Consider the following 12,350-nt stretch of genomic DNA (forward strand, 5'->3'; position numbering starts at 1 on the left):
TTGTGTCTAATTGAGTTTTTATAGATTAGCTGTCAAGCAGTTATAACTAAGTCTTTGCTTCAAATCCTGTCGTTTGTGCAAGAAGAAATGCTTTAAGTGCAGTTTTCCACACATAGTTCTGTGTTTTTAAAAGCAAAATTAGTTGAACATACAAAAGTTGACAGGTTTTAAACGTTTGCAGTTTTAGAATTTCAGCTAAGTAGCTACATTTGCCAAATGTTACTCTGCTTATGTTTGGAAATCATATTTAACCAAATGCTTTTTGTGCCCCACAATTTGAATAAACCTTTGTAATGCAAAACCTCAGTTTACTGTTCTTAACTTTCTGAATATAAAAAAATATTTTTGTGTGATAATATGCAAAATGCATATGTGTATGCTCCTGGTGAGAAGCACTAGTTCAGTGTGGGTGGATTATCATTTAATGATTGTTTTCCAATCAAGGAGCCAGTGTTTGGACATGCTGTAAGTAACAGACTCTCTTCAAACGTTTTGCTACCTCAGGGAGAAATAGTGGCTAAAGGAGTAAGTGTCCCAGGTACAAGGCATTTAAAGTGTGTGGGTTGTTGTGGAAATAGCCTTCCTCAGTTCATAAACTTTCATCTCACATATCTGCTGGTGCATTATGGTAGTTTTCTTACCATATATTTTTCTGCGGTGCAAAAGCCTCTGCATAAATATTTTGTAGGCATTCAGTTACAGATACTTATGGTCATACTAGATTCTTCCCCTACACATGCCTGCAAGTCCCTCCTGAAAACCGGACCCACCTACATCAACCACCGCCTGAAGTTTCACTGATCGGCTAGGGAGCTCCGCTCCTCCTTCCTCACCCTGGTCCTCATTCCCTGCATCCGTAGATTCCGCTGTGGAAGTCGTTCCTTCTCCTACCTCGCCGCCAAGTCCTGGAATGACCTCCCCCTCCACCTAAGCACCTCGCAATTGCTTAACTATTTCAGGAAGAAACTCAAGACATGGCTCTTCATCTGAGGTTCACAGAACTCAGCGCATGAGACCCTCCCTGGGTTGACAAGTCATGCTCTACAAGACTTGATTAATTGATTGATTCCCTCAACATACCCCCAAAGTTCTTTCAATTTGATGTTTCAAGATGCAACTCTCAGCTGCTAACTAGACTATATATATATATATTCTCTTAACAAACCATAGGTTTCACACATGTTATAGTTAGCTGGACATTTCACTCGTAAAAAACCAATGAAATTCCCCCGTTATAGTTAGTTCAGATAACTATAACTCGCGCGCCCGCAATCCACTGCTCATTACGTCACATATTACATCACTCATGACATGGTCAGTGGCATCACTCATGACATCACTGATGACATCATCCTTGTGATAGAGTGGTGGTCGCGCGAGTTATAGTTATCTGAACTAACTATAACGGGGGAATTTCATTGTTTTTTTACGAGTGAAATGTCCAGCTAACTATAACATGTGTGAAACCTATGGTTTTTTAAGTGAATTTGCAAGGTTTTTTAAATGCTAATTCCTAACTGTAACGTGTGTGAAACCTATGGTTTTTTAAGTGAATTTGTAAGGTTTTTTAAATGCTAAGTTATGTATGTATTATTATATTTTTTATATATTTATTTTACAATAAACTACCTATGTATATAGTTATAAATTGACTGTATCTTGTAATATGGAATGGCTCATTTAAATTTTTTTTTTTTTTTAAGGTTTTTTACCGTTCGCGCACGATGCGCGCACCCCGCGATTTTTTTGAAAAAAAAATGTTTTTTTCACCCTTCGGGGTCCTTCAGGGACCCCTGACAAAGGCTAGGGGGTCAGGAACTCTCTACCCTGCCCCCTTTTCACATTCTCCACCTTTCTTTTTCACTGTCACACACCAAACACAACAAAATGGCGGCCGACACTTCCTGATTTCGACCGATTCGAATGTTGACTGACATGTAACCACCAATCAGAATTGCGCTCGCGCACGTTAGGGTGCGCGCACGGTGCGCGCACGGTGCGTGCTTATAGATATTTATGTACTTTTAAATGCAATTTTCTCAGGAACTACTGAACAGATTGACACCATATATGCAAAAGGCACATGCCTGACCTGAGGACTACCTCTTTGCCAAATTTCAAGTAATGCTGTTCAGCCGTTCGGGCTGTACCTTCGACTAAAGGTCCTATGGGAAAATGCATGGGGAAAACGCGTTTTGGGACCCCTCTTTTTTCTCAGCCCCCGCTTGACGAATCACCCCGAGACTTTCAGGGTAGGAGCTGAGCGGAGCACCCCATTAGTTTTGAAAATTTCGCGAGGATTCGTCAACCGGCGCCAAAGTTATTCAAAATAGAATTTTCAGATTTCCTATGGAAACACGGTCCTAACTATAACTATATACTGGCGACCGCCAGTAGATAATATATATATATATATATATACATTCACTGAAAAAACCATAGGTTTCAGGGGCGTTATAGTTAGCTGGACTTTTCACTCGTACAAAACCATAGATATTCCCCCGTTATAGTTAGTTCAGCTAACTATAACTCGCGCGCCCGCAATGCACTGCTGATGACGTCACATATTACATCACTCATGACATGGTCAGTGACATCACTCATGACATCACTCATGACATCACTGATGACATCATCCAGTGAATGTGTGTTTTTCTGAAAATTACATATGTTTTATATATGTATATCTCAAGGTCGATGGAAGAATAAATGGGTATATAAGTGTCTAAATGGATGATTTGTTTTTGAAAAATTGATTGTATAACTGAATGATTAAGTGTATCTTAGTGAATACATGGCTTAGTGAGTAATGTTGAAATATGTAAATATCTGGATCAGTCTCTCACTTTGTGTATAAGTGGCTGAATGGGTTGGTGAGTAGCTACATGAGTGTCTATATAGGTTATTAGTTGGTTTTTTGAGTATCAGTATAAGTGTCTGATGTCTGTATGGTTCGGTGGGGGGTATTACGTAGTGCATAGGTGCATGAATGAGTGACTCACTGTTTGTATGTGTTGAAGACAGCATGTGTGCAGGACTGTATGGGTGGATGAGTGTGTGCATGGGTGTGTTAGTGAGTGAATGACTGTCTCAATAGTGTCTCTATGAGTAACTACATATGTTTTAAACTAGTATATGTGACTATTGGTGTATATAAGTGAGTATATGTGAGAGTGAGAGATTGAAAGAGTTCCTGTATGAATAAGTATGTGTTTCTATAAGTGATTGTTAAAAAGACGAAGTATGTGTACGTTTCTGTAGAAGTAAGTGTGGTGGTGTGTGTAACTGTATATGCAGGTAAACAGATGTTTGATTCTTTATTAGCATGAGTGACTATGTGTGTGAGTAACTTTATGGATGAGTGGCATTGTGTAACAGGATGTATAGGTGTATGAGTACATATGATGAGTGAGTACATGTATGAGTGACTGTATAGGACTGTTGGTGAATGAGTGGATGTGGATCTTACAATTACTCAATAGGTTGTTGTAACTGGTATTGGTATGTCCATTGTTTTGAAAATTTTAATTTCTATTTTTGAATGTGTGTATCAAAGGTTATATTAGGGGGAGAGGAGGTCTGCCACTCTATCACAAGGATGATGTCATCAGTGATGTCATGAGTGATGTCACTGACCATGTCATGAGTGATGTAATATGTGACGTCATCAGCAGTGCATTGCGGGCGCGCGAGTTATAGTTAGCTGAACTAACTATAACGGGGGAATTTCTATGGTTTTGTACGAGTGAAAAGTCCAGCTAACTATAACGCCCCTGAAACCTATGGTTTTTTCAGTGAATTTCTAAGGTTTTTTAAATGCTAATTCCTAGCTATAACGTGCCTGAAACCTATGTTTTTTTCAGTGAATTTCAAAGGTTTTTTAAATGCTAATTTCTAGCTATGCCTACAGAGATAGGACATGTGAAGAAAGAAGGAAAAACGCACAGAAAGAAAAAAAAGAATTGCAGAAAGAAGCAACAGAAGTCCTCAAAGACGAAGAAAAGTGCAGGAAGAAGTATAACGTGCAGAAAGAACAAAAAGAAGAGCAGAAACAAGCCTTGTTGCAAAATCATCCTGTACCCTCAACTTTTTCAGACGGATACTGGTGGTAACTGAGTCTGACTAACCAGTCCTAGAGCCAGTGCTATGTTAAAAGACACTCAGAATACAGTGAAAACACCTACATACACTAGGGCACACTATGTGTTGGGGTCCCCCTGTGATTAGCATGACCTCCTCTGTAAGCCCCTAGTATATAATAGGGCAGGGGATTAAAACTACCTCTTAAAACGCACCACAAGGCATGTTTTAACACGTCACCTCATGCCCCGTCCCCTCCCTTCCCCACTGTGTAAACACGACCTGTAGCCGTTTTAAGTTGGGAGATTAAGTCCCCTTGAATCCTGAGGGTCCCTAGGGTCCAACTAGACCACTAGGTACCTCCAGTAAGCGCCACAGAGCTGCGTTGCAGAGAGGTGTAAAAAGTGGCATGGCCTGCACCACCTCTCTGCAACGCAGAGCAGTGGTGCTTACTGGAAGCACCTGGGGGGCTAGTTGGACCCCAGGGTCCCTCAGGATTGAAAGGGAATTATTTCCCCAACTTAAAAACGCGCCACAGGGCCTGTGGGCGTTCTGAGTTGAGAGATTAAGTCCCCTTGAATCCTAAGGGTCCCTAGGGTCAAACTAGCCCACTAGGTATCTCCAGTAAGCGCCACAGAGCTGCTTTGCATGGAGGTGTAAAAAGGGGCGTGGCCTCAGAACACCTGTCTGCAACGCAGCTCCCTGGCGCATACTGGAGATACCTGTTGGGCTAGTTGGCCCTCAGGGACCCTCAGTATTGAAGGGGAATTAATTCCTCAACTTACAACTGACATGGGGCGCGTTTGCAGAGTTCTGCAAGGAGGGGGCGTGGCCTCCGGTGCGATGCCGGTCTTTTATTTATTTATTTTTAAGAAGGAGGGCTGTGTGCCCCCCTTTCTTTTTCTAATTTATTAGCCCTGGGGACCCCATCCCCCAGGGCCTGCACCCTAAATTTTTGTTGTTGAAAAAAATTAATTTGGCCCTCCCAAGGCCGTAATCGGCCCCGGGGACCCCAACCCCCAGGTCATGGCCTTTTTTTAATTTTTTTATTCTTTAGGAGGGGGGCTGTGTTGCCCCCCTCCTCAGGCCACTTATGGCCCCGGGGACCCCATCCCCCGGGGCCGGCCTTTGTTTTTTATTTTTTTAAAAAAATATATATTTATAGAAACACCTAGGACATGCTGGACAAACCGTATGTACCTATCACCATGACGATTTGCGTGATATTCATTAATAGGCGACTATGCATACAATGAATCCACGTAGAATGTATTCACACCGCAATTGAAGCTCTGACATGTCTGACACCCTACCGTGCCTAATCCCGGTGCCCCCGCTGGTGGGTACTCTCCAAGTAGACACCCTTGTCGTTTATTTATACAAACATGGGTAGCTATTGACGGGCACATTTAATACATATGCACACCAAGTCATTCAAAGGGGATTCGACAAAAATTCGACCAAACTATGCAAGAAACCCCCTCACGGTTAATAAAACACACATCCACCGCCGGATGTGTAATACTTTTTATTTTACTCTCTGGAAAGGAGACAAACCTCACTTGAAAGTCACAGCGTGCTCCTGGCTGAGCCCAATGCTGTGTTACACCCACCAGTGCCCGCCGAGTGCCACACACCTCTGTGTTGTATTCCACCAGCTAGTCCGTATGCTATGACACTCTCTAGCACATGTGCACTGTAACACCACCCCGTGAATATGTCATGCCACACTTGCCTTCGCACGGGTTATATTTCCCCATCTAACATGCCTTCCTCGATGACTATGTTATAAAGCACAGCGCTATGCCATACATATTACAATCTGGGATCCATATCTTTGTCACAGTGCATATGCAATGTTACACTACCCAGCACATATTTTATATTACAACTTTAGAGAATACTTAGGTTACACAACACTGCCCTGTGCATATTGCACTCCAAGGCGCATATCACATAGCAAGCGCTAGTGCCTGTGCTATCTCGCGCTCTCCAATGAATCTGTCATTGCGCACAATGTATTGCATATTATATTTCACGCCCCGGTTTATCTTATATCGCACTTTTTGGTGCATAGTTTATACCATATACTATATCTAGTTTTCATTTCCAATCGTGCTCTCAGGACTATGTTCTATATAACACTGCGTCCACCTACCCTTTTCACGGGCATTACATTTTGCGATGGGTAGATGGTCAGGGGGTGTTTCTGCCAAGTGAGCCCGGAGTCACAGTCACAAACGTCCTCTTCTTCTTGAATAAAAGTGAGATTATGCTGCATACTTGTTCATATTTTAAGTAGTTCACACAGACACACCTTTTAAAAACAATAAAGTTCCTAATACCCACCTCCTATGAACAGTTAGCTTGCTGCCCCATCCACCTCCTCCCTATCCTCTGTTGTCTGAATCCATGGACTAGCCTCCTCCCTCCTGCCATGCATGGTCTGATGTGCTGCCACTGCCCTGCATTTAGCATGATGTACCAGTCCACTCATCCTGCCCTCCATTGCCCAATTCTATGGCCCATCATTGACCTCCTGCTTAGCCTCTGTGCTTTGCTTGCTGCCCCTATTCTACTTCCCCCTGCCCTACGATGTCTTTGTGCATGCCCCTGCTCCATCCTTTTTGACCACCATCTTCCATGGACCTGCCACTCCTATCTACTCTGAGTGTTCTGTTGAGCTGCCACTCCCCTACCACCTGCCTAGCATTGTCAGATGACTGTAACCTGTCCCTGCCACCTCCACCCTGCCTGTCCACATGCCATGCCCCTATCTCCTTCCTCCTGTCCTCCATGGTCCATTTTACTGCCACACCCTTCTGCCCTCCCTGGTCTGTTGTGCTGCAACTGCTCCTCCTGCCTGCCCCGCGCGGTCTGTTGTGAGGCCCCTTCCCCTGAACTCTCTTGTCTGTGCCCAGGTCCTGACCCTCCCTTCTATCCTCCATGGTCCTTTGTGCATGCCCCTGCACCCTCCTTCATGCCCATCATAGCCATTGTGATGCCACTAACCCTCCCGCTGGCCATGCATGGTCTTCTGTGCTGCCATGGCCCCTCCCACCTTCCCTGTGTGGTCAGCTAGCTGCTCCTGACCCCCTCCCACCTTCCCTCCATGGACTGTGTGTATGCCATCATAGTCTCACTGTTGCTCTCCATGGTGTGTCTTGTTTCTAGTGCCCATCCTGCCTGACCTCCATGGTCATCTTGCTGCTCCTGTCATGCCCCCTTGCTCCCAGCCCTCTGTTTCCATGTGCAGACCCCTATTCCCTCCCTCCTGGCTTGTCGGTTCCATTGTAATGCCCCTGATCCGTCCCTCCTGCCCTTTATGGTCTGTTATGCTGCAGCTTTCTCTCCTGTCTGTCCATTATGGTCAGCTAGCTACCATTGCCTCTTTCCCCTCTGTTGTCTGTTGTCCATGTGCATGGTCCTGTCCCCTCCCTATTGCTTTCTATGGATTGTTGTGCTGCACTCCCGTCCAGCATGCCCTGTGTGGTTTATTGTGCTGCTGCAAACCCTGATGCCTGCCCTGTAGGGTCAGTTTGGTGCACCTCTCAATGTCCCTCCTGTCCTCTGTTATCCGAGTCCATGTCCCTACCCCAATTCCTCCTGCCTACCATGATCCAATGTACCATACTTGCGAACATTTTGAACTTGGTAAGAGGGAGATTTTGAAATAAAACTGGGGTATTGATTTTCCCCTTTGAATTACATTGAAAAAGAGAAGATTGTAGGCAGGAAACAGATCAAGTAAAGCCCATTTGAGCTTAAAAACATTGGACGTTTCCTGGCTGAAACGGGTCTGTTGGCATGTATGGTTGTATGACCACTGCCTCTTCCTTCTGCCCACAATGGTCTATTATATTGCCACAGCCTCTCTTGCCAGTCCTGTATTGTTGGTTTGTTGCCCCTGCCCCCCTTTCCACTGCCCTCCATAGTCTGTTGTGCTGCCACTGCCCTTCCTGCCTGCCTAGTGTGGTCAAATTGTTTCCTCTGCCCTCTCCTACCTGCCCTCAATTTTCAGAGTTTCGTACCCCTGGCCTCCGCCTCTCAACAGTATCCCAATGAACAACTAGATTGCTAACATTCTATATTTATTACAAAAGTGTGGAATGCCTGACGTCATCTTGATGTAATCAAAACTGTAATGCCTAGAGCATTTCCTTTAGAAATTACATATATGAGAGGGTCTTATTTGCATCAAAATTATGGTTAGTGCTCTAAAAAACTAAAATGAGGACATATTTTCTGAGTTTTCAAATAGCGACAAAGAACTTTTAAATTATTTGTAATACGTTTTTTTATCCAGTTGACCACTTGATTAAATGTTGCATCTAAGGGGAGAGGGTGTGGTGTTACTTCCAGAGCTGCAGACTTTGCAACTGGGGAACCAGGTTGGAGTTTCTGCTTTAGCTCAACATTCTGTGATTCTGGTCAAATCACTTAATCTCCCCATGTCTACAACCAAAATGAATTTGATCTTGTGTGATGTAATCAATGTTCATGTAAAGCACTCCAATACCTGACAAGTCTGCACTATATAAAACTGCAAATACACAAAAAATAAGTGTTTTGCACACTTCTGTCATTGGGCTACATTTGGGCTACATCTGGGTGATATTTGGGCTACATTTGGGCTCTTTTGTCTCTGGTGGCCATTTTAGGAGATTTATTTGTTATGAAGTTTCCTAATTTCCTCATTTACTGCAGTCTCCTCAGTAGGAAATGCTTTCAGTTTTTTACTTTGATTCCATTAAGAAGGTATTCAGATATGTCACACATTTGCCATAAATTCTGAATGTTAGCACTCTAGTTGCTCATTAGATCACTGTAGTAAAGCTACTGCTCACCACGGAAGTCTGCTGCTAGTATTAGAAGTGCATGTTTCAGTCTGCATATCAGAATTCTTTTAATGAAATAGAAGAGGATTTGAGAAGTCACTCAAAATGTGCCCTAATTTTTCTTTCTTCAGCACTAATCATAATTTCTATGGCAAAATTAACCCCCTCATTGTGTTCCTTTTTAAATTAAATGTTTTAAGTGTTACCAGTTTATTCCAATCAAGATGGCTTCAGGTGTGCCATACCTTTGTCATAAGTAAGACAGTAAGCGCTCTAGTTGTTCTTAAGAACACTCTGGGACATTCTGTCATTGGACTATACTTGGGCTACATCTGGGTGATATTTGGGCTACATTTGGGCTCTTTTGTCTCTGGTGGCCATCTTGGGAGATTTATTTGTTATGAAGATTCCTAATTTCCTCATTTACTGCAGTCTCCTCAGTAGGAAATACTTTCAGTTTTTTACTTTGATTCCATCAAGAAGGCATTCAGATGTGTCACACATTTTCCATAACTTCTGAATGTTAGCACTCTAGTTGCTCATTAGATCACTGTAGTAAAGCTACTGCTCACCAGGCAAGTCTGCTGCTGGTATTCAAAGTGCATGTTTCAGTCTGCATGTCAGAATGTTTTTATGAAATAAAAGAGGATTTCAGAAGTCAAAATGTGCCCTAGTTTTTCTTTCTGCAGCACTAATCATAATTTATATGGCAAAATGAACCCCCTCATTTTGTTCCTTTGTAAATTAAATGTTTTAAGTGTTACCACTTTATTCCAATCAAGATGGCTTCAGGTGTGCCATACTTTTGTCATAAGTAGGAGTGTTAGCGCTCTAGTTGTTCTTTGGAACACTCTGGGAAGCTGCAGTAGAACACAAAGGAATCAACTGACAGTCTCTGCCCTTGTTGGATGTACATGTTTTACTGAGAATGTCAGACTTCATTCTTACATGACTGAGAAAGATAATGTGAATTTACAGAAAACATGCTCTCAGTTTAGCTTATAGATCACCTTCCAAACCTCTGTGGGAAAAGTATGAGAAAATAGTTTTCTCTCAAACATGGTTCGTGATATCACAGCAGAAGGCTTTTTCACATGGTAAAATCACCTTAGAACTTACCACAATTCCTAAAATGAGTATGGTACCATCAACAAATGATTTATAATGTAACTAAAGTCTTAAAACCTTCTATTAACTGCAATGCTTTTTAATGAGGTGCTGTCATGTATATTGGTCCCAAGATGGCTGCCAACACTTCTTGGATGAAGTACTGACAGCCAATCAGATCTCACGATGAGATGTGTGGCTAGGCTCCGCCCAGAGATGTATGTGATTTTACTTTTGATTTTCTCAGGACCTACTGAACAGATTGACACCATATATGCAAAAGGCACATGCCTGACCTGAGGACTACCTCTTTGCCAAATTTCAAGTAATTCTGTTCAGCCGTTCTGGCTGTACCTTGGACTAAAGGTCCCTATGGAAAATTGCATGGGGAAAACGCGTTGTGGGACCTCCTTTTTTTCTCAGCCCCCGCTTGACGAATCCCCCCGGGACTTTCAGGGTAGGAGCGGAGCGCTCCACCTATTTTGAAAATTTCGCGAGGATTCGTCAATCGGGGCCAAAGTTATTCCAAATAGAATGTTGCGGATTTCCTATGGAAACACGGTCCTAACTATAACTATCTACCGGATATATATATATATATATATATATATATATATATATATGTGTGTGTGTGTGTGTGTGTGTGTGTGTGTGTGTGTATGTATATGTATGTAAATATATATATATATATATATATCTTTCTTTCTCTCTCTCTCTCTCTCTCTGTCTCTCTCTCTCTCTCTCTCTCTCTCTCCAAAACACAGTATTCCACCTAAATATATCCAAAACACAGTATTCCACCTGGGGCCAGCCGAACTCGCGGCGGGTGCAACCAGGAAGTGGTGGTGGAAACCACTTATTACACAGCAAGTCAAGGAGTAATTGGTACTTCCAAGGTCCGGAATATATACACACACACCTTATTTTGGTGCTCATGCAGGAAAAGTTCACGAGTATACAAGCATTATAGTGTCTTAAAAGTCGACAAATCAATATTTTGTGTGGCGGTTAAACATGCATGCCTCCTTATAATCCCTAAATTAAGTTACAATGCTGCACTGCTTAGGTTCCATTTTGCTACTGCATTTGATCTCTCAGATTCATCAATTCATGACTTGAAGTCCCTGGTAATATTACAAGTAGCAGTAATCAATATGTACATGCATTAATTGTAAAACAATTAATGCATGTAAATACTGGAATAGAAGTAATACAGACTGCCATGTTAATGCTACATTTACCTCATTGCAAATTCCCAAATTTTCTCCATGAGGAGACTGCTTTGGGCTTAATTTTTATGACGTGCCACAATAGCTCAGATTTCTATAGCAGATGGGTTTGAGGGTGCCCCGTCAATAACTTTACTTACCACAGATATTTTCAAAAAACATACTAAATTTTAGCTGCAGACTTTCAGATAAGATACATGTTTGTTTATTTGTGTATCCCTGGGTTCTTTCTCTCTCCACTCATCTGCATCCCATGGCCTTCTCTGGAGCCTGTGACTCATGTCTGGGTCAGAGGATGACTTCTCCTTCGGTGTTTAATTCCTTTGGCCATTATAGAAGAATCCTCTACAAAGGTCTGTGTAGAAGATCCACTTACCAAAGTGCCTGTATTTTCGTCACCGGAAGATGTGCCCATGGATTGCACGATTTGCCAAATGTCTCTGCAAAAATCCTTGTAGACACAGAAGGTAGGCTTGCTGTTTTGCATTCAGAAATGTCTTGTCATGGAATGCTTGTACTTCAGGAGATGATTTGTAATGGAGCACTCTACTTTATGATTCTTCACAGAAGGCATAAATAATTCAAACGCATACATTTTTGACAATTGAACAAGAATTACAAATATTGTGAAAAGTACTGATATCTTTCGAAATGCTCATGTCATGAAAGAGCAGATTATCATAGGAGTGCTGCTAAAGTAGGTTACGCGGAACACTATTTTTCACATGTATCCATATATAGTCATAAGTAGGAGCCGATGTAGAAGCAAAGTTCGAATTTTTGATGGATACTTCTAAACAATACTTCGTAGCCGTAGAATGTCGACAAGCACAAGATGTCAGCCTTCGGGTAGGTCCTGCACCACTTGGTGGGCCCTGGCTCAGTCCCGTTCTTCGAGTCATTCCTGTGATTGTTCAACTTCCCGAAGTCTTCAGATAAGTTCAAGTTCAAATGCAAGCATATAAAAGCGAAGCAGGACTCAACCCTATCCCACCACTTCGCTTCCTAGGAGATGGCGCAATATTGTCAAGATACAAGTCGCACTCGAAGGTGGCCGGTCATTGAGCTGGTTCCGACACGCTCTGTTTCTCAGGAC

The sequence above is a fragment of the Triturus cristatus genome, chromosome 4_2 (assembly GCF_964204655.1).
Source record: "Triturus cristatus chromosome 4_2, aTriCri1.1, whole genome shotgun sequence".
NCBI lineage: Eukaryota > Metazoa > Chordata > Amphibia > Caudata > Salamandridae > Triturus > Triturus cristatus.